The 21,976-nt window shown below is 43.8% G+C and overlaps 1 protein-coding gene across 1 annotated transcript in view; it reads left to right on the forward strand.

Annotated features, from left to right (window-relative positions):
• Positions 1 to 13,766: 13,766 nt before the first annotated feature.
• Positions 13,767 to 21,976, forward strand: part of CCDC91 (coiled-coil domain containing 91) — a 1,353,016-nt gene continuing 1,344,806 nt past the window's right edge. Inside the window, exon 1 of the mRNA XM_069228181.1 lies at positions 13,767 to 13,982. The gene's annotated coding sequence lies outside the window, so the exon portion shown is untranslated. The remainder of the gene's footprint in view (positions 13,983 to 21,976) is intronic.

Below are 21,976 nucleotides of genomic sequence, written 5' to 3' on the forward strand. Positions count from 1 at the left end.
ATTTACATTATACTATAAAAGTCAATGCAAGTTCGAATATGTAAGAATTTCCCTATAAGTAGGTTGATTTTAAGGAATGTGTGTATTCATATTTTTTGGTTTGTTGAGGCGAGGGTGTCATTTGTGTGGTGTTGATTCCACAACACATTTGTCTGCCGGCTTGCTTGCACGAGATCCCTTCATGCGCCACTACCCATATTACTCCCGGTTAATATGACGACCGTTTATCAATTGGATGCTGCCATGGAGCCCGTTGTTTTGAATAAGCTTCGCGCAAATTCTCACGTGCGTGAAACCATGTGGTCAGGAAACTATAAGGAAGAGACAGGTGCCGGTGCACGTACGAAGAAGATGCGATAACCAGGCAAACGTTAGTCTGTGTATCCTCGCTTTAGGTGAGTTACTTGGCGGCGTCATACTCCTTTGATGACCGAATATGCTATCAGGCCTACACGTGCAACAAATGTATGTTGCGCATAGTGAATTAGAACTTATTTTATATTTTCCTTTCTTTCCAGAATAATAAAACTCACGCATGTGTGGAAGTGGTGGCCTTAAACCATTATAACAATGCACCATAGAAGCCTGGTGTCTTGCACGAACAGGCTGATAATAGAGGTAGTATTATTCTCCTAGAACTCTTATACCGTGAGGCACTTTTACAATTAAGACTAGTATTGTCCTGATATCCATCTTCTTAGACCCTTTTCTGGTTCTTCCCTATAGACAATCTAACCCCTGAAGTAGTAGAGTGGATGTTAGGGTGTACTACAAAGAGGTACTTAACACGCATTTGGAGGAGCATGTATTTTCTATCATAATGTGTATCTAGAGTGGCCTGCAGGTAAACATATGGTTATATCCTCTATATAATTAGTTGGAGTCAACCTCCGTGACCCCATCAGGGTGCAATAACTTTAGGGTTACACACAACATGTATGGCTTAATAAGACATGACGGGTGACTTTTAAGGTTTTAGTGAATGATAAGGCATGCCTGACTGACACAACGTTATAATCTTCCTATTCTTTTTGCTTTCTCTCTTGGTGTATATCACATTAATGGGGTTCTTTTATATGAGGCTTTGCACTTTGAAATAATTCATTTTCATGTGGTAGTTTGTTATGGTTTCTAGTTAATGTATATGTAATTGGTATATAGTACATATCTAATATTTTGGACTCTGGATTCTGAGATTTCAAGGTGGATTTTTATGTTTATGTGTTTTATATACTAGGTATCCTCATCTAAAGTGGCAAAATATCAAAGCATCAGTACTCTGTTCGACATATATGTCCTTTCGATTGTGTTGGTATTCATGTTTGAATACAAATTTGGGAACGGCGCTGATGAAGGTGGCCTCCCTATGAGAGGATCCCCGAAACGCGCGTAGGCCTGTGGTTCCTACTGTGTCCTTGGAGTATTATGTAAGGATACTATGATAGTGGATTTTATAGCTTATTGTATATGTATATATTTATTGGTTTCACATTACATCTATCACATTATTTATATTTAATGTTTGATTACATTTGTGTATATTGTTGTATATATTATTGTTGATTGAATGTGGTATGAATGTTTTAGGTATTGTCTGTCTTATAATGGTTTTGATATGGAACAATAAAATATTGATATAATTTCATATTTCTATGTAATGAAATTTGTTAAAGTGAAGGCTATGACTGTGATATAGCCCTTAATTGGACATATAGCTTTTTAGTAACTGTTGACATACATTATAAGCTGAATATTGTTATGTTATATAGATTGATTTGTATTTATGTCTAAAATGTAATTCTAGAGTAGCTCAGTGCTCTTTTCACAGCTTTAGCTTTCATTTCCCTGGTTGAGTTACTACATTAACTTCAGTGACCCTCTTTTGTTTCGGTTGTGAGGAGAGATGCAGCCGTTCCGATCAGCGCAGTGACGAGGATGTGTGGGTTTCTGGAGAAAAAAGCTGCAGAACCCACTTCCAAGGTCCCAGGACTGGATTGCCACTAGTTGGCAGGGTAGGACTCACAGTGGGCAGAGTTCAGGAGCTGTAGCAGAGCTGAGTGAAGACGTTGATGTCCCTGAAACTTCAGAACAGGAGGCAAGCCAGCAAGCCCTTTGAGTAACTTTGGTTCTGGGGATGCACAGATGCAGGTCCAGTCCTTCTATCTCCTAGGGAAGGAGGGCAGAAGGTGAGGCAGAGCAAAGAAGGAGTCCAGCAAAGTCCAGCAGAGTTCCAGCAGGGTGACAGTTCCTGCAGTACAACAGCAGTGCTCCTTCTTGGCAGAATGTCATCAAGTCCAGAAGTGTACTCTTTTGTTCGAGTTCTTATACCCAGTGGTGCCTTTGAATTGGGGGAAAACTTTAAAGAGAGGCCTCTGTAGTGCACAAAGTCCCTGTCCTTCCTGCCCTGGCTCCAGACATACTATAAGGGCTTCTACAGCCCTTTGTGAGGACTCAGGACCCAGCCCCTTTAGGTGTGTCAGATTCTCTCTCCCTTCCTGCTCAGGATGGGCCATCAACATGCAGATGGCCACTTAGTCACACCTAAGCTCCCTTTGCATGTAGCTGTCTGGAGGGAATGCACACAAACCTGTGTAAATCCATGTACATATATGTATTCAGAGACAGGCAGTAGACACTAGGGGCCATATGTACAAACACATTTTCCCATAGACACAGAATGGGAAAACCCTTTGCTACATCTGGCCCTAGGTGATTTAAAGTAAGAAAATGCCAACTTGCAAAAAGTGGCATTTTCAGAATAACAATTTAAAATCTGACTTCACCATATTTTGTGATTTTAAATTTGGGTGTCCCATTTCTTCACAACTGGAAATTAAACTTAGAAAATGTAATAAGGTAATCCTAATGTTAACCTATGTGAGAAATCGGCCTTGCAGTAGTGAAAAACAAATGTAATCGTTTTTCACTCTCCGGACGTGGAAAACTAAGAAGTAAAAGTCCAACTTTCTAAATACACTGCAACCTGCCCTTGAGGGTGTCTGTGGCCCAACTGAGGGATGCCATATGTATTAAAAAAGGAAGGTTTGGGCCTGGCAAGAGGGTTATTTTGGCAGGTTGACATGGTAGTTCAAACTGCACACACAAGCTCTGCAGACCTGTGTCATGTTGATAGGGCTTCTTAAGTGGGTGGCACAATCAATGCCTCAGGCCCACTAGTAGCATTTAATTTACAGGCCCTGGGCACAGGTAGTACACTACACTAAGGACCTATAGGTAAATTAAATATGCTGGTTGTGAATAAGCCAATAGTAGCATGTTTGAGGGAAAGAGTGCATGCACTTTTGCACTGGTCAGCAGTGGTATATTGCCCAGAGTCTTAAAGTCAGCAAACAGGAGGTCAGAAGGCATAAAAGTCAGGGGAAACCACACCAAGGATGTCAGGTTTAACAGTTATTAAAGAAACCTATGTATTTCTGAACTAGACAGCAGATACAGAGTTTATGAGCAGTTATTTGTAAATCGCTGCATTTGTGACTACCCATACCACCATGTGAATCAGACCTCGTGATAGCAACAGTAGGATTCCTACAGCACCTGGAGACCACAGGTGGTGCAACCTGAAGCCTGCAGGGAAAGTAGGGCGAAGAGCAATAATGGAGTCCATCCAAATCCCATGAGACCATCACCATCTTCACATCAGGCAAGGCCATGATCCCCAGGGAAGTTGTGAAACATATCTGAGGTGTTACTGACCTGAAAGGTGAGCACCTCTCAAATCGGAGTTCGCTCATACCGGTCTCCACTTCCTGGTCTCCACCAGTTACTGGAGCACGACAATCAGTAATATGACTGCCGATATCAGAGCACCAACCTACTTGAAGACCCGTCCAACCTCAGACTCCCTCAGCAAGTGCCTACACATGGGCCAGATACCTACTGGATCCCATCTTTACCAGATTCAGCAACATCATAGTAGGCAAGCCCCCACAGATCACTTGGCCCAACCACACCCTCATTAATTTCAGCATACCTATACCACACCACTGCAGAAACACCATCACCAATTCTTCATGACGGAACAGGAGCTAGGTCTGAGAAGCACCCAAGTGTTCTAAACTCCCAGAACGCATCTCCAACTCCACTTGGAGAACTCAGAGTCACTAAACGCAACTGCAAGCAAATTGAATGCAGAGGGAGACAAAGTCAGAACATCAGCGGAGAGCACCTAAAAATAAGTCTTGAGACTCTATCATCAGCAAATAAGAGCCACCAAATGCTCTACACTCACCAACTGCATCAAAAGCAGCACCATCAGCGCCAAGGAATTCTTTGCTATAGTGAAAGACTTCAACTCTCCAGCAGCAAGCTCCAGCAGTGTAACAACCTCTTCGGACCCCTGCAACCAGATGTCCCTATTCTTCAGCAAGAAAATCACCAACATCTATAAAAACTTCAAGCCTCAACTGAACCCTTCTACCCTTGCAGCTCTTCTGCCCATCTCTACTTAAACCCATAGTACCACCCTGACCACTGGGCCCACTATCACCACTCAAGAAACTGCAACAACTATGCAGTCCATACACTCTGGAGCACCATCGGACCCCTGTCCCCACGTCTTCATAAAAGACAGGACCTCATCAGTGAAACCCTCACCCCGATCCGGAATAACTCAATTATCACACCTACTCGGACACCTGGAATCGTGCCACAGTACTCCGCCTCCTCAAATAATCCTCAGCAGACCCAAAAACATTAGACAACTACAGAACACCCACCTCACTGTCAACAACTTCTTTGTCACAACTCTATCAGGATTGAGGGCCAACCACTGTAGAGACCACCCTCATTGCTGCCACAGACAACATCCGTATGATCATGGAAAGAAGTGACATTGTGTCCCTCATCCGACTGGATCTTTCCACAGCCTTCAACACCATCTCCTACACCATCCTTATTCAAAGACTGCATTTCCTCTATCCAGACAGCTTGCACCCAGTTGGCCAGAATAGCCCTCTTCACTTTGATGCTGTCAACCTTATCTTTGGAGTTCCAAAAGCATCCTCACTCACCCACTTGCCTGCAAGATCCACGCCTATAGTTTCAACATCATCTCCTATGCAGGCAACACCTACCACATACTCTCCCCCTATGACAAGACTTCAAACAACCAGACCAATGTCTGGAAAAATGTACCTCTAGGCTTGTATTCTCCTAAGCGTATGGTTGCACATGTTTTACTCAATGTATTTTCCTAATGGTGGCAGAAAGGACACTGTTAATAAATTGATCTTAAAGGGCAAACAAGAATGCTGAATCGAATAGCGTCTGCTGGTATGTATGGCTTCCTTTCTTAAGAATACACCTACTGCACTAGACTCATCTTTGTATCAGTATGTTAAAATATTTAAACAACTATTCCAAAGAACTTCATCAATTACATGCATTTTATCACATAATATGAACTTTAATTTGCCATTCCTAGTCCTATATGTTAGTCAACCCTACTACAGTATTTGCTCCTAAACTGCTGCAGATTCCCAATGGCCATGCCAAAACATACTGTTTGACTGCAAATGTTACAAACACAAAGTTATGTAGACCTAGAGAGCCTACATATGTCTTGCCCAAATAGTCCAACTGAAATACACGAGAGGGCAGGGATACCCATTACGCGACCTTCCTGACCTTCAAATGAGGCCCCCTATTGAACGGATGCACTGGGCTTCTTTATCTTTGACTGGGCACTAACATTCAGAAAGATGTTAAACAGTCACAGCACTTAGGGTGTCCTGCAAAACTTAACGTTAGGAACACTTTCATGTTTAAAGGTCTCATGCAACAAATATGTAAACACATAGCAATGGTTCAAAATTTTAAAAAGTATATTTCTTTAACATATGGAAGTGTTTTGCTCCAGTACATCAGGTTATATCTCTGTGAGGGGCATTTATTGGAAGTGGTAGTTTTCAAACATGAACTTACAAATATTCATGTCCTTTCTCTATCGCTGAGTACAATACCAGTACTGAACCAAGAGGCAAGTCATTTGTGAAGTGCAACCTCTATCTGGTTTATGATATTATTATACATGGAAAAACATTATAGTCTCTTACCCAATCACAAGAGAAGATTTGGGAAGTGCAAACATTGAACTAATGTGTTTCAAAGGAGGCAAGGTGAAATAAAACAATTTCCTAGGATCACACAATTTGGTCAAGTGGGGAAGCCGGAATTGACTAATGTTTCCTGGTTTCACTTTATGCAATTCACCCTCTAAATGGGTATCTCTTTCTTGCTCTTTACATCAGAAGATAATAATTTCTGTTTAATTTTTGGTGCAAGAGGTTAGAGAGTGGGTGGCAAACAGAAGCCAAAAGAAGGCTCTACATGCTTCTGGCTTGAGGATCCAAGAGAAACTTGAGTTGAGCCGGGCATGTGGCTCAAACCTTCAGCGGCTCGCCCACCTCTATCACATGATGGCATTTAAAGGGGCAGAAGCATAGAAAGGGCACACTCAAACAGTTTGGTGAAGCACCACTCTGTTATAATGTGTAGCTTAGGTATATTAGAATGCTCGTATGTTGTTATAGGAACGTGGTTCCCTAGGAACTGTGACATTCCACTGGAGGCTGTTATTTCATCCTGGCTGTGGTGGAGGTCACACTTGTTTCGTGTTATCTAATAAACACCTAACGAAGACATCCTTTGTGTGGAGTCTCCTTTACAACATAATTTTGGCGACGAGTTGGAGCGGCTAAGGAATAGTGTGACCTCTATGGACTATCGTGTAGAGATTCTGCGACTTCAAAGAGGGAAAGGACGTTGCCCGTCTTACTTTTCCCTGTGATATTTTGTAAGTACTGGTATGAGCCAAGCCGTGGATGGTGTTCACTGTCATCGTTTGGTGGAAGAAATCACCGGTGAAAAAGACCGGGTGCGGCTGCTTGGAGTGCACTCATATCTGAAATTTATGTGTACAGCGCGTGAGACTGGTGAAATCTACAATAAATATACACAGTGGATGGTGTCTATTGTTATCGGTTGGTGGAGGAAATCAACGGTGACAAAATACCAGGTGCGCGCTGCGTGAAGTGCACTGTTATTTGGTATTTATCTGGTGAGACTGGAGAAACCAACGGTTATCAAACACCGCGCGCATGCTGTGTGGAGCGTGGCGGTATCAAACGTCTGCTTGTGCAGCGCGTGAGACTGGCTGTGTGGAACCCACTTGTACAGCCCGTCGGACTCACCTCGTTTCGCAGATTTTTTTTTTTTTCGCATTGTGGAATACGTTGAGCACGATGGCATGTCTGCTCCAGATTGACGGATAGCAGGAGGATCGGAGAGCGTTTCCGGCTCTACGACGGTGAAGGAAAGAGTGTTTCCGGCTCCACGATGTTGAAGGAAAGGATCTTTGGTTCCGGTTTGTAGATTTTAGAAGAAGGGACCTTAAGACATATTGTTGTCAGATAAACTGTTTATAAGCTATTGCTTGCAGCACAGTGGGAAGTTACCACTGTTAGGTGACATTGACTCAACCCCGAGTTTTTTCAGTTTGATGTGTTGAACGCATACCAAGTGCACACTGTTATTTACATATTGAATTTATCTTGGTTATTTAATCATTTTTTATTTTTTTTTATTTTCTTTCCTTGTTTTCACATTGTTTTAACATTTGTTTGTCTGTGTAACTGCAGTACGTGGTTGACCACTTCTTGTATAGACATTAATTTTCTTGAGCATCTGTATCAGTATGGATTTGCATGCTATCACGCCACCATCGCCATTTTTATCCCAACCAGGTGAGCCATCGATGGAGTGGGAAGAATGGATTGATGTTTTTGATAATTATTTGGAAGCAATTGATGGGCGCAGTTTTTCTATTGGGAGGAAAAAGGAGATTTTATTGAATGCTTTGGGCAAGGAAGGGCAACACATCTTTAAGTATCTACCGGCGTTACCTATTCAAGAAGATCAACCTGATGTTGATGTTTATGTTGATGCGCGTAAACGTTTAGAGATTAGATTTGCTAAGGGTAGGAATATTGTGATTAGACGACACAAATTTTATACTCAGCCACAACGTCCTGGTGAGTCGATCGATGATTTTGTCACCAGGTTAAGAGAGTTATCTATAAAATGTCAGTTTGGCCCAATGACAGACGAGATGATACGCGATCAACTTATAGTACAGTGCAACAGTCGTAAGATACAGGAAAGGTTGTGGGCTGCTAAGAATCCGACTTTAAAAGATGCTATAGAGATAGCTAAGGTGATAAAAGAATCGGACTATTGCATGAGGGTAATGGATAAGAAGGAGGAGAAAATTGGTGTGTCAGTCATTGGACAACACGCGGACTGTGAGGCCTTTAGTAACAAAAGTGGTGCGAGTACATACAGAATCAGTAAAGGTGGTCAAAATGGGAAAGTACCCGGGAAAACATGCAGTAACTGTGGTAGCTACAATCATAGTACTGGAGCTAGGAATTGTTTCGCGAAGGGAAAGGATTGTAGGAAGTGTAATCAAAAAGGACATTTTGCCAGGATGTGCAGAAGTACCGCAAAGATGAGGGTAGCAGTGTTATCCGAAGGATCAGATAATAGTTTGAATGGATGCTTGGACAGAGTATTAATAGTGGAGGATGTGTGCAATAGGAAACAAAGACCCACAGCTGAATTTCTTATAAAAGGACAGGCTATTCATTTAATGGTTGACTCAAGGTCTCTGTATACCATTATACCAAAGGGTTTATTTAAATCCAAGTGGCCAGACACTAAGCTATTGCCGAAAGATATCAACCCTGGTGGGTATCAAGGGGAAACAATTGATATCATAGGCTATATGTTAGCTGATATCACCTTTGGTGACAGGTTTACTCAAGGGAAGGTGTATGTTGCGGAAGCTGGTCCGCCAATCCTCGGGTGGGCTCATCAATTTGATTTACATATCACTATAAGTCCACGTGCCGAGAATCCTGTTATGGTTGTTCAAGAGGTGGCATTGGAAGACATTATCAGGGGTGCAGACTATGTGTTTCATGAGGAAATGGGTGAACTTAAGGGGTACGTGCATAAGATTAAATTGAAACATGGGGCGATTCCAGTCCAACATAGAGTAAGAAGAGTACCTGTTTTGGTAAGAGAGGAGGTAAACAAATTAGTAAATGACATGTTAAAAAGGGGAATAATTGAGCCTGTGGAGACATCTGAGCGGATTTCTCCAGTAGTAATTACACGCAAAGCTGATGGTAAATTGAGATTTTGTGTTGATTTAAGGAGCCTGAATCAATGTGTTGTTGCAGACAATTTTCCACTCCCCAATATCAACGAACTCTTGACTCTATTGAAGGGTGCAAAATTCTTCACGAAACTAGATCTGAAGCACGCATATCATCAGATCAAGTTGCACAATGACTCCAAATCTCTAACTTCATTTATAACCATGGAAGGAACGTTCCGATTTACACGCATGCCTTTTGGACTATGTTCGGCAGCCAGTGTGTTTCAAAGAGTGATGACTGAAGTATTCCATGATATAGATAATGTACTATATTTCCAGGATGATATTTTAATTTTTGGAGATACGGTGGAGAGTCATAACTTCACTTTGAAACAGGTTCTGGATAGAATCTCCAATGCTGGACTGACTTTGAGGAAGGAGAAATGTGTGTTTTTGGTCAGAGAGATAGAATATCTTGGGCATACACTTTCGGGGGAAGGTATCAAGCCTAAAAATAACCTACTGGATTCCATTAAATTTGTCCCACCACCGCAGGACAAAGATCAATTGAGGTCCTTTTTAGGTATAATAGAGTATTACTCGAAATTCGTGAAGAACTTTGCCTCTAAGACTGAGATTCTGAGAATGCTGTTGAGGAAAGGGACAAGATTTGAGTGGTCCAGAGTGCAGCAAGAGTGTTTTGAGGCCATCAAGGAGGAGGTGTGCTGTGCTGGCATTTTGACTCCTTTTGACACTGGTAAAAGATCTGTAATCACGGTGGATGCGAGTGCATGTGGGATAGGAGCTGTGTTAGCGCAAATACACCCAACAGGTGAAAAGACCGTTGCGTTTGCTTCGCGTTCTCTTACGGATTCAGAGCGAAATTACTCTGTTATCGAGAGAGAGGCTTTGGCTGCAGCTTGGGGCATGGAATACTTTAGAGTTTACGTATGGGGAACGTGTGTGACGCTACGTTCTGACCACAAACCTTTGTTAAAGATTCTGTCTTCTGGTGGTGCTGGGAAGTGTTCTGCAAGATTGGCTCGACTAGCAGCAAGGTTACAGGAATATATGTATGTTCTTGAGTACATACCAGGGTGGAAGAATGTGCAGGCAGACTGTCTATCAAGGTTACCTTTAGATTGGGAGGTAGTTGATGGAGAGGGTGTGTTGAAGCATGAGAGAGAAGGTGCAGTTGCGAGTGTCTGTGATGTAGTTCATTGGACTCTTGGTGCGGTGAGTGAAGAAGAGTGGGAGCGAGCTTTGACACAGGATGAAGTGTTGAAGGGGGTGGTCAAAATGATAGTGGAAGGAGGAAGGAGAGAAAGCACATTACCCCTAGCTCTTAGGCCATACGGTAAAGTCTTGGACGAGTTGTCCATTTTGGGCAATGGAGTTTTGGTACGGGGAGAAAGGTTGATACCTCCGTTAGGGGTCAGGAAAAGGTTATTTGATATAGCCCATGAAGGTCACTTAGGACAGACAATGTCAAAGAAACGTCTCAGGGCTGAGTTTTGGTGGCCAGGTATGGACGATGATGTGGTAAACTGGATGGAAAGGTGTTCTGAGTGCATAGAGAGTGAGAAAAGGCTGAAGGTGAGCAAACAAACTGTGTGTGGGACTATGCGGGATCCAGGCATAGCTTGGCATACGGTTTGTGGTGATTTTATTGGTCCTATGGCAGGTGTGGGTTACAGTCAGAGATTTGCGTTTGTTCTGGTTGATTTGAATACCAAATGGTTAGTTGTTAAGTTTATGACGGAGGTGACAACAGTTTCTACGATAAAGATTTTATCAGAAATTTTCAGTGAGGAGGGTTTTCCAGATTGTCTCGTCACTGATAATGGTACTCAACTTACCTCAGATCGTATGAAGCAGTTCTTAAACGAGTGTGGTGTAAAACATGCACGCACGGCTCTTTATAATCCCCAGGGAAATAGCACTGTAGAAAGGGCTAATAGGATGGTTAAGGGTGCCATTCAGCTTGCTTTGGCAAATAGACTGAGTGTAGGAAAAGTGGTGAGTGATTTGGTGTGGGCCTATCGCACTACAGCAAACAACACATCAGTATATTCGCCTTTCGAGTTGATGCGAGGCAGAAAGCCTAGTACCAAGCTGACTCCGTTCTGGATTAAAGCTCTTTTAGAAGGTAATGGAGTAGAGTGCGATAGTCAGGAGAGGGAAAGGAATATTGGGAAAAGAATAGTTCCTGGTGATTGGGTGAAGATAAAATCGGGACGGTGTGTTGGAGGATTAAACAAATTTCGAGGGCCATTTCAAGTTAAGCATATCGGCAGGTGGCATGTTGTGTTGGAGAATGGTGAAAAGTGGAATTTTAGGAGAGTGGCTAGGTTTGGTGCGCAGGACTCAAAGTTTGGCACACAGAGGGGTGAATGTGAGGGATCAGTTTTGGGTGAGAGTGAAGGAGAAATTTCGGAATACTTGAGTTCCACTAAAGAAGTTGGTTCTAATAAAGAGGTTGAGTGCCCGAGTTCTTCTAATGAGGTTGGGTCTAATCCTATAGCGTTTAATGTGGAAGTAGGTGAATCCAGGGGTGAGACGTCACAGGATATGAAGAAGGGCACTACATTTTCATCAAGGGTTCTTGTAGAGGACAATATATCTTCTTCTCAACCACCAGAGGGTAAATCTCCTGACATAAATCCAGGTGGTGATGAGTGTTTGTCTACAAGAGAGCAGAGACTGAGACGCCCTCCTTCATACTTGCAAGATTATGTGGGATAACTGCATTTAAAGTGGTACAAATTGTAAGTGATATTTAATATTACTATCTGATGTTTATCCAATCTATTTTTTTTGTGTTGTATTTGTATTTACTGTTGTTATAAATCACAAGGGGGGAGTATATTTTTATGTAAAGGAGGAGGATATGTTATAATGTGTAGCTTAGGTATATTAGAATGCTCGTATGTTGTTATAGGAACGTGGTTCCCTAGGAACTGTGACATTCCACTGGAGGCTGTTATTTCATCCTGGCTGTGGTGGAGGTCACACTTGTTTCGTGTTATCTAATAAACACCTAACGAAGATATCCTTTGTGTGGAGTCTCCTTTACAACACACTCCTTGTGAAGAAAGGCTTCTTGTTTCAACATATGTACAAAAAGAGATTGCCCATGAGCATAGATTTTATCATAAGGGAACGCTGGGATTAATATAAAACATGTCTTCTTGTTCCATAGGTTCCCTCTTGCTTTCTACACATCTACTGGGGTGTGAGTGATTATGATGCTGAAACTTATGGACTACTCTCACCAAAGAAATGCCACTATGTTGTGGAGCCTGACCAGACCGTTAACAGAGTTCACAACAAATATATTTTGACAAAGTGGTAAAGTCAGAATTTAAAGCCAGGTCTTCTAATGCCATGATTAAAACATTTCCATGTCTAATGAAGTTGGGTGTTTGTGGCTACCCACCTCACTGAATTGCACACAAAGTTGGAGGTCTTTGTCAACGGTTTTTTATAATACTTGATACCTTAACTTAGCCTGTTTCTAAGCACGTCCAATGCTTACATACAAGAAGAGACTAAACCCATAAGGAGATTGTGAGGCCTAAAAGCCTATGTCATTCAAATTCAATAATCAAGTTAATGTCTTTTGTACACGTGATTCATCTAAAGTAATAGAGGGACACAGAGAAAGGCTTAATCCGAGGAGTAGTAGAGGAACAGCACTTTAGGCATTGCAAAAACACAGTGGTGTAAACTAATTAATTCTGAAGATTATGGGTTTGAGTTTTTAGGGCAGTACGGAATAAAACCTCAAAAATAACTCCGCAATTTACAGTCTGCACTTCGACCACACCACAGATCCCACTTTCTGGCCCCTGGGAAATAGCGTTGTCATCCCGCTGGCATTTACCAGCATGACCATCATTTTAGTGTCCCAGCTAGGCATTTTGCACTTATGAGTATATATGCTCAAAACAGTAATTATGAGAAAAAACGCACTTTGAAATGTGTCCTAGAGCTTTTAATGACCCGGCAGATAATTAAAGTAAGTAAGACAGAAACACTATGTAAAAATGGAAACGGGCAATTCTATTTAAACATCATGACTGGGCCTTGCGGAAAATTAACACGTGAACAAATGGCCAATATCTTTCTGTGTAATTAGGTAAACGTGTGTCAGCACACATGCCACAGCAAAGTATAAGCAGTTTCTTCCTCTCAGTGTACAACATGTTGCCAAAAGAACAGAAAGCCCGAGACGCAAAGAAGGCATAATTTGTTCAAGTTGAAGGCGCTGATAAAATGTCGTTAAAAATACAAAGCATTGTGATTCTTGGGCTGCCAGAAATGTTCGTTGTGCCTCTGTGACGTGCTAGAAACCGCGTTACAACGCTCACTGCATTTAACGTATTCCCCACCCTCCTACTTCGTGAAGTAGATGCACAAAGCAGAGGACATAATTAAACAGATAATTATGTAAGAGGTGATAAAGCAAAGGTAACGTGGTGCGCGCAGCACGACTTCCTGAACCACCTGCAATTTGGTTTCACTTTCCTTTCATTTCCGGGTCGCAGACTACCTGTTTCTGCTACCGACCCGGAAACAAAATAATGGTGTTTCCATGACTGCCTGCTAGACCCATTTACCTTCTCTGCTGCGTTCCACGCGCTGATTTGGCAGCTCGGACTCTTCGCGGGGGTGGGTGTGACAGCGCTACGAGGAGTAAAGCACATAAGGCGCGAGTCATTGTGGGCTGGTGGCATTGGTAGGGAGGCCTGAAACAGAAATCGCAAAGAGAGCGAGAACTGAGAATCTTTCAAAACAGGTAAAAGTTCAAGCCGACAGTTTTCCTTTCTCAACCTCTTGAGAGTTTTGAACACCCATATTCTTTATAATATATATTTATGTTATAATTTCGGCTAAACTATTCTTCAATTGTTCTGTGGCGTTATCTTAAATTTAGATGCTTTATTGTTTTGCTAAAGACGTATATTCAGCCATTCACTAAGTGTAAACGACCTGTTGATAATCCTGTCTTCAACCCTGGTTTTCCCTATCACAGTCTTTATATTGTGAGCATAGGCAGGAATTATCTAGAGCAGCACTTATCTACAATTTTAAGTCTAACTGTTATACTTATTCCTTCTGCCAAAACAAAAATAGGCCATATCCAATAAGGTCCTTCTGAAATATCAAGCACTCCAGTGGCCCACCAGGCAAAGATGGTGTGTCCTTAGAACTCCAATAAAGAAGACCAGGATGTGAAGAAGGCGGGGCACTACTTTCCCGCCCATCTCCTCCTCCCCAGACATATTATGAAGAAGTACCAAAAGCAGGGCAATCTGACCACTGGAATCTGCAAGGAACACTAGGACATGGGACAGGATATAACAGCTCTTTGTAACTGCGCAATACAGGACCTCATCAGTGGCCCTCAGAGGCTAGACACTAATAAACAAAGCTACAGAATGTCTCTCGTCCATTTGCAATCTGGAGAAGAGTAAGAATGATTGCCAAGTGGCCTCCTAGGAAGGTCCACATTATAAGCTCCCATCCATGTTGTGGAACTCCGACAATGAGGTCACTGGCATCCAAGGTGTACATTGTCAGGCTGACTGACTTGGTCCTTCTAGTGAGGAAGAAGCCGATCCATCAGAGTGGCTGTCCTTGGCTTCCTATGTCTTATTGGATGAGGATAGGGTGGGAGACCATATCAAATGCTGTAGAGAGGTCCAGGAGGATGAGGACCATGTGGAAATCATCCATGGGGGCAGTGTCTGTGCTGTTTTTGGGTTTGAAACCAGACTGCGTGGTGTTGAGGAGCTAGTGGTCATTGAATTATTCATTGAGGTGTTTGTTGATGATTTTCTTTAAGACCCTGGCTGGGAATGGTAGCAAGGAGATCAGTCTGTAGTTAGTGAGCATTGAAGGGCTCTTGGATGATTTCTTCAGCTATAGGAGGACAGTTCTTGTTTCTAAGCTTCTGGGAAGGGCGTAGAAGAGATGGAAGCATCCAGTGTGGTGGGGCTGAGGCCCAGTGGGGTCCCCTAGTGAATGAACTGCACGTTAGCAACATTTTTTAGGAAGTGATGATGGGCCATGTGGTTAATATTGTTTTTTTTAATGAAATCTGAAGGCGTTTGGTGAGGTTTACTAAAGCTGGTTGTGGTTAGAAGTTGCTGTAAATAGCAGTGATTTTGTTGCTGACGAATTGAGAGAGATTGTTGCAGAGGTTCTGCTTGGAGATGATTGACTTGGAGGCAGCTTCGGGTAAGGTGAAATCCTTCACAATGGCAAAGATTTCTTTGCTTCTGTTGGTCCTGCATTGATGCAGTCTGCCAGAGAGGCACTTTGGTGGTCCGGATCTTTTGGTGGTAGAATTTCCGTGAGGACCGTGATCCTGCGTGCACTGTCCTGGTATATTTTCCACTTGTGCTTTAGTTATTTGCAATGGTGCTTCCTCATTCTGAATTCCTCAGTGTACCAACTGGTGTGTTGTCTACATGTTATTGTATAGCCTTGTGAGGGGGGCCTGGGAGTTGGCTCAGGAGGCTATTCGTTTGTTGAAATTCTTGATATCTTTGTGGAGGATGTTGCAGAGTTCAAGTCAGTGGTGTTGAGAACAGTGTTCCAGTCCTTGTCAGTGATGCTTTTCCAGTTTCAGCTGACTGGTGGTGTTGTGTGGGGGATGGATCAGGACGGGAATAATGTACTTGATAAGGGCGTGGTCTGTTCAGGAGACTGGTTTGTCTTCTCTGGTGTTGTTGAAGGTGATGAAAATAGGGTCCAGGAAGTGTCCGGCAACATGGGTAGGCCTCTGTACTCGTTTGGTGAGGCACAGGCTTTCAAGGTCTTCAATAAGTGGTTTTTAGTTGGGGTCGCTGTGGTCTTCCCTGTGGAAGTTCAGGTCTCTGAGCAGGATGTAATTGCTAGTGTTGAGGGCAAGTGGTGCAACAAGGTCTGTGATGGTGTTGGTGCGGTTGTGGTGGTTTGTAAATGAGAGTGCCGGTTAGGGTGATGCTGGCTGTGATGTGGAACTTGCACGGCATGTGTTCCATGTTGGAGGATGATGTGTCCATAGAGGGGGTGCAGCTGATGGCATTCTTGTGAATGATGGTGATTCCGAAGGGGATGGCTGTAGTGATGTCAGGAGCGAATGTGGGGTTAAGCCAGGTTTCTGCAAGGAAAAGTATGTCCGTGGTGTTGTCATTCAGCAGGGCCCAGACCTCTGTGGCGTGCTTGGTGAGTGAGTGGGTGTTGAGCATGGATGCGTGTGCTGAGTGTTGTGTGGGTGGTTGCAGGACTGTATGAGTATGAGAGAGTGGAATGTTAGGTGCTGTTGGTGCAAATGCAGTGAGTGTTGGGTGTGGATAAGTGCATGAAAACGTGCAGGAAAATGTTTCTTTGGTGTTGTGTGCTGCGAATTAGCAGTATGTGGAATGGTGGTCAGGATTGAGGGCGCAGAGGGTCACAGCATATTAGCAAGGAGAGGACTAGAGTTCAAGGTGTTGAGCACCATTCAGGTTCCCTGTTGTTCGCAAGCTTGCCTATGGCGCAATAGTAAGACATCCATGCTGTGGGCACCTTTAAGTTGGTCTTTGGAGGAGGAGGAGGAGTGATGTCACTTCTTGTGCAGATGCTTGATTTGTCCTCTTGTTTGACTTACTATAAGGGCCATTTTCACAGGACACCAGGTGTTACTTCCTCTGCAGATGGATGATGGGAAATCCAGTCATGTCACTTTCTGTGCAGATAAATGATGGGAAACCCAGTGATGTTAGTTCCGATGCATTTGGATGTGTCACCCAAATGGAATAATTTGGGCAGGTTCCCCAGCATCCTCCCATTAACAGGCAACTGTGGGAGCCTGGCAGCCCTAGTTCCTACTCTGGGAACAAGAGATGGCATGGAGAAAGAACCGCTGTCGAAGGTAGTCGGGTGAAGGGGAGAGAGAGAGAGTGCGAAAGCAGCACAGTGCCTGAAAACGAAATTCATCATCTGCTTTTCCATGATCTACCATAGGCCAGCTGAAAACTTACAACTATGCAGGAGCCTGGTCATTTAAGAGACTGGGAATTAAAAGAAACTATGGGAAGTTGATTGGAGTTTCATCACACACAGAAGCAAAAGTAGTGCAAAACCTTAAACCTCAAACAGAGTCCAAGACTGCAACATGAACCTATCACCTGATCACAGAGATCTGAGGGACACAATGTTGTTCTTAAATGAAAAATTTGGATTTCTTTCTACTTTATCACCTTAATCCCAATGTAACATCCTTGGGAGATATAGACAACTTTCAGAAGTCATGCCTCCCAAATATTGCACTTTAATCATCAGAACCATCTTACTTAGCCCCCTTATGGTAACACAATCTTCTATTTTGATGGCATGAGGAGAACATGTGATTGTTTTTGCATCACAACTATCATTGTTATCTACTTTAGTATAACTAGAGTTATATCACTAAAACTATAGCTTAGCTGAGAAACATAAATTAACCCTCTCACTTTGAGCTGGGATTTTACAATCTATGTCAGGAGGTTAGGAATCCCAAGTAGATTCTTATCATCGCAGAAGGCATTAGCTGTCAAGCAAAAAATGATAGTTGTCTCCGAAAGTGTTAAGGATTCACAGATTTCTGATGGTTCCAAATTAAAATAAAATCTTTAGAATAAAAAAGTGGAACCATAAGCACTAGAGATGAGTACGTTTTGATGCATTTACATAAGTCAATGACAAATTCATCCATCGATTTTCGGCAACTCCGCCACCCTGTTCTGTCTTGCAGATAATCAACTGTCAGCAGTATTATGTTTGTCACCCCACATGCTCACACTGTCCCTAAATCCACATGGTCTGACTTGGTCAACCTTTGTCATCAGTTCTTTACTATCTCAACCATGTCCACACTCTAACTCATTTCTTAGCACTTTCTAACAATACACTCCCTCTTTTGCACATTTCTCCACCTTTTATTCAGGTTCTCCCCATCACAATGTCCTACCCCATTCACACTGCCAAATGCTTGCACACCTGCCACTCTTCTTACCTCTGATCTACTCTCTCTGATCTTTTATCCACCCTGACCTACCTCCTATCTGCCCCCTACCAGCCGCATCAGTTCTCTCACACACCATCCACACAGCCACCCTTTATTCACACTCCGCACACAATTCACACTATAATTCTCCATCAATAACCCATCATCCTCTCTACTTCACCCAGTCTATGCGCTGCCACTCAGTTTGCTGTATGTTTCCCCCACCTGCTGACTGTTTTCCCTATCTGCTATCTGTCGCCCTATCTGCCGTCTGTTTCCCCACCCACTCTGCCCTGCATCCTATCCAAATTGCCCCATACATTGGTCACCTACTCTCACCCCTATCCACATGGTTGCTCCGAACACACTCTCCCTCCACTCTTACTCTTCTTCCTCTGCTGTATTTCCACAGCCCCTGTCCAGTCTCTCCCACACCTGTCCATTCTGTTTCACGCCTGTCCACTCTCTCTTATCCATGTCCTATCTATCTCTTTGGTACCTGGTAACACAAATGTATTTTTAGTGTTTTTTGGGAAACGATAAGAGAATAAGCTAACAGATTTTAGGAAGCAGACATTTCCACTGCGAAGGAGCTGTAGCTGAAAATTTGGGATTAGAGCTGCACCCTGTGAAATTTGGGGAATCCTAAAGAAGGATGTACCATCGTCTAGCACCTTTGCAACTAATTTAGATATTAAGGGCCTCATTACGACCCTGGCGGCCGGTGGTAAGCTGGCGGTAACACCGCCAACAGGCTGGCGGTGTTCCGCCAGCTATTATGACAGTGGCACAATAGCCACGGCCATACCCTGGCCCCTCCACTATACCGCTAGGCTTTCACCTGGCTGTCATAATCCCCAGGGCAGCGGTGCAAGCACTGCTGCCCTGGGGATTATGAGTCCCTGACCGCCAGCCTGGCCACAGCGGTAAACACCGCCATGGAAAGGCTGGCGGTGATGGGGACTTGGGGTGCCCCTGTGGGCCCCTGCACTGCCTATGCACTTGGCATGGGCAGTGCAGGGGCCGCCAGGCATAGTCCCATCGTGCATTTCACTGACCGACTTTCGGGCAGTGAAAAGCACAACGGGTGTACATCAGTATTGCCGCCGGCTCTATTACGAGCCGGCAGCAATGTTGATGTGACTTTTCCGCTGGGTCAGCAGATGGTAACACTGTTATTGTCGCTGGCCCAGCGGAAAAGTCGAAATAGGGAGCCAGAAATACCGCCAGCACTGGCGTTATTCTGGCGCCTGCTGTTTCGGCGGTCTTCTCAGAAGACCGCCGAGGTTGTAATGAGGGCCTAAGTTTGGTAAGGTAAGTACTTGGAACAACCGAGTCAAGCTTCGGAGACTGATACAGCAAAGTTAAAAGTTTAGGAAAATGTAACTAATGATTCTAACTTAGATAAAAACAGGATTAATGTAACCAAATAAGCACAGCGGGAAAGTAAGAGGATCCAGAAAAAAGCATATTACCCCATCCATCCTGAAGACCACCAATGGCTGAACCACAGTCTCTAAGTAAGAGACTGGGAGAAAAGGTTTAATTCTCCACAGAAAATATAAATGTGAATAACAAAACTTTGCAATATCAGGATTTTCTGGTTTCAGAAACAAGAGATATTTACATTTAAAAAATAGAGGAAAGCCAGGAATCAAACAAAGGAGAACACTGCAAGGAAGAGACCTTACGTATCAGTGTCTTAGAAGGACTTTAATCAAAGTGATGAATCTTTTATTGCTGTATAGCTTTAAGACAGATTTGAAAGAAAATGCTAATTATGTGACTCAGACAGCTTGCAATAATTTCCTTTTTGCCTAAGAGTTAAAAGCTCGATTGCTACAGGATCTTTATAACACATTCGCTCTTCAAGCATATCTCATATTTCACTAGAGACTACTTACATACATTGGATTATAAAGTCATTATTTAACAGCATGTCGATTTAACCTCGTTAGCAATCCCAGTTAGAACTTTGGGGGAAAATGCTCGTAAACCATACGTTTTATGTGGTCCTTCATGTTTTGCTTACGGGTCAAATTAAACAGCTTATTTATGTTGGCATGAAGGTCAGAATCCACTTGCTAGTGAATCCTGGAGTACTAAAATCCATCCACACTTTGTAAAGTCGCTGACTGTGTGATCTGCATTAAGTCTATTATTACAGAGTAAAATAACAAGTCAACAGATATTTTTGATTCCGTGTAAACCATCCCACCAAACATCCCAATATCCCAAAGGTAATAAAACCTTACCTTTCCTAGAGTGTTAACTGATAGACTTAAACACATTAAATTGGGGTCTTCCTCAGGACTAAACCACAATATTAGACACCCTGTGTGGTATAAACAAATAGACACTCAACATGAGCCAACTGTAAACCAGAGTACTTCTCTTATGTCAATCAATCAATCAGGAATTTGTAAAGCTCACTACTCACCTGTGAGGGTCTCAAGGCACTGAGGAGGAAAGGTGGGAGAGGGGGGAGGTGCTGCTACTGCTCGAACAGCCAGGCCTTGAGAAGTTTCCTGAAGGTAAAGAGGTCTTTGGTCTGGCGCAGGTGGGTGGGAAGAGTGTTCCACGTTTTGGTGGTGAGGTGAAAGAATGATCTACTGACGGTTGTAGTTCTGCGGATGTGTGGGACAGTTGCGAGGGCCAGGTCGGCAGAGCTGAGATGCCGGGTCAGGGTGTAGGAGAGTCGTCTGTTGAGGTATTCTGGTCTGGTGTTGTGCAGTTCTTTGTGAGCGTGGGTGAGGAGTTTGAAGGTGATTCTCTTGTTGACTGGAGCCAGTGCAGGTTTCTCAGGTGGTCTGTGATGTGGCAGTGGTGGGGGATGTCCAGGATGAGGCTTGCGGAGGCTTTCTGGATGCGTTGCAGCCTCTTCTGGAGTTTGGCCGTGGTTCCTGCGTAGAGGGCATTGCTGTAGTCCAGCTTGCTGCTTACGAGGGCTTGGGTGACTGTTCTTCTGGTTTCAGAGGGTATCCATTTGTAGATCTTTCGGAGCATGCGGAGGGTGTTGAAGCAGGAGGAGGAGATGACGTTGACTTGCTGGGTCATGGATTGTGAGGGGTCCAAGATGAATCCTAGGTTGCGTGCGTGGTCCGTGGGAGTCGGAGTGGTTCCGAGAGTGGCAGGCCACCAGGAGTCATCCCATGCAGAGGGGGTGGAGTCGAAGATGAGGACTTCCGTCTTGTCAGAATTGAGTTTGAGGTCGCTGCTCTTCATCCATTCGGCGATGGCCTTCATTCCTTTGTGGAGGTAGGTTTTGGCGGAGTCCTTGGTGAGGGAGAGGATCAGCTGGGTGTCGTCAGCGTATGAGATGATGTTGCGGTTGTGGGATCAGGCGATGTTAGTGAGCGGGGCCATGTAGATGTTGAAGAGGGTCGGGCTGAGGGACGAACCCTGGGGTACACCGCAGATGATTTTGGTGGCATCTGAGTGGAATGGGGGGAGGTGGACTCTCTGGGTTCTGCCAGTGAGAAAGGAGGTGAGCCAATCCAGGGCTCTGTCGCGGATTCCAGCATTGCTGAGGCGTGAGCGTAGGGTGTGGTGACAGACTGTGTCGAACGCAGCCGAGAGGTCCAGGAGGATGAGGGCTGCGGTTTCGCCGCTTCCAGTATGGTTCTGATGTCGTCGGTGGCGGCGATTAGGGCGGTTTCGGTGCTGTGGTTGCTGCGGAATCTGGATTGGAAAGGGTCCAGGGTACGGTTCTCTTTGAGGAAGCGGGTTAGTTGTCTGTTGACAGCCTTCTCGATGACTTTTGCCTGGAAAGGGAG

The sequence above is a fragment of the Pleurodeles waltl genome, chromosome 4_1 (assembly GCF_031143425.1).
Source record: "Pleurodeles waltl isolate 20211129_DDA chromosome 4_1, aPleWal1.hap1.20221129, whole genome shotgun sequence".
Taxonomy (NCBI): domain Eukaryota; kingdom Metazoa; phylum Chordata; class Amphibia; order Caudata; family Salamandridae; genus Pleurodeles; species Pleurodeles waltl.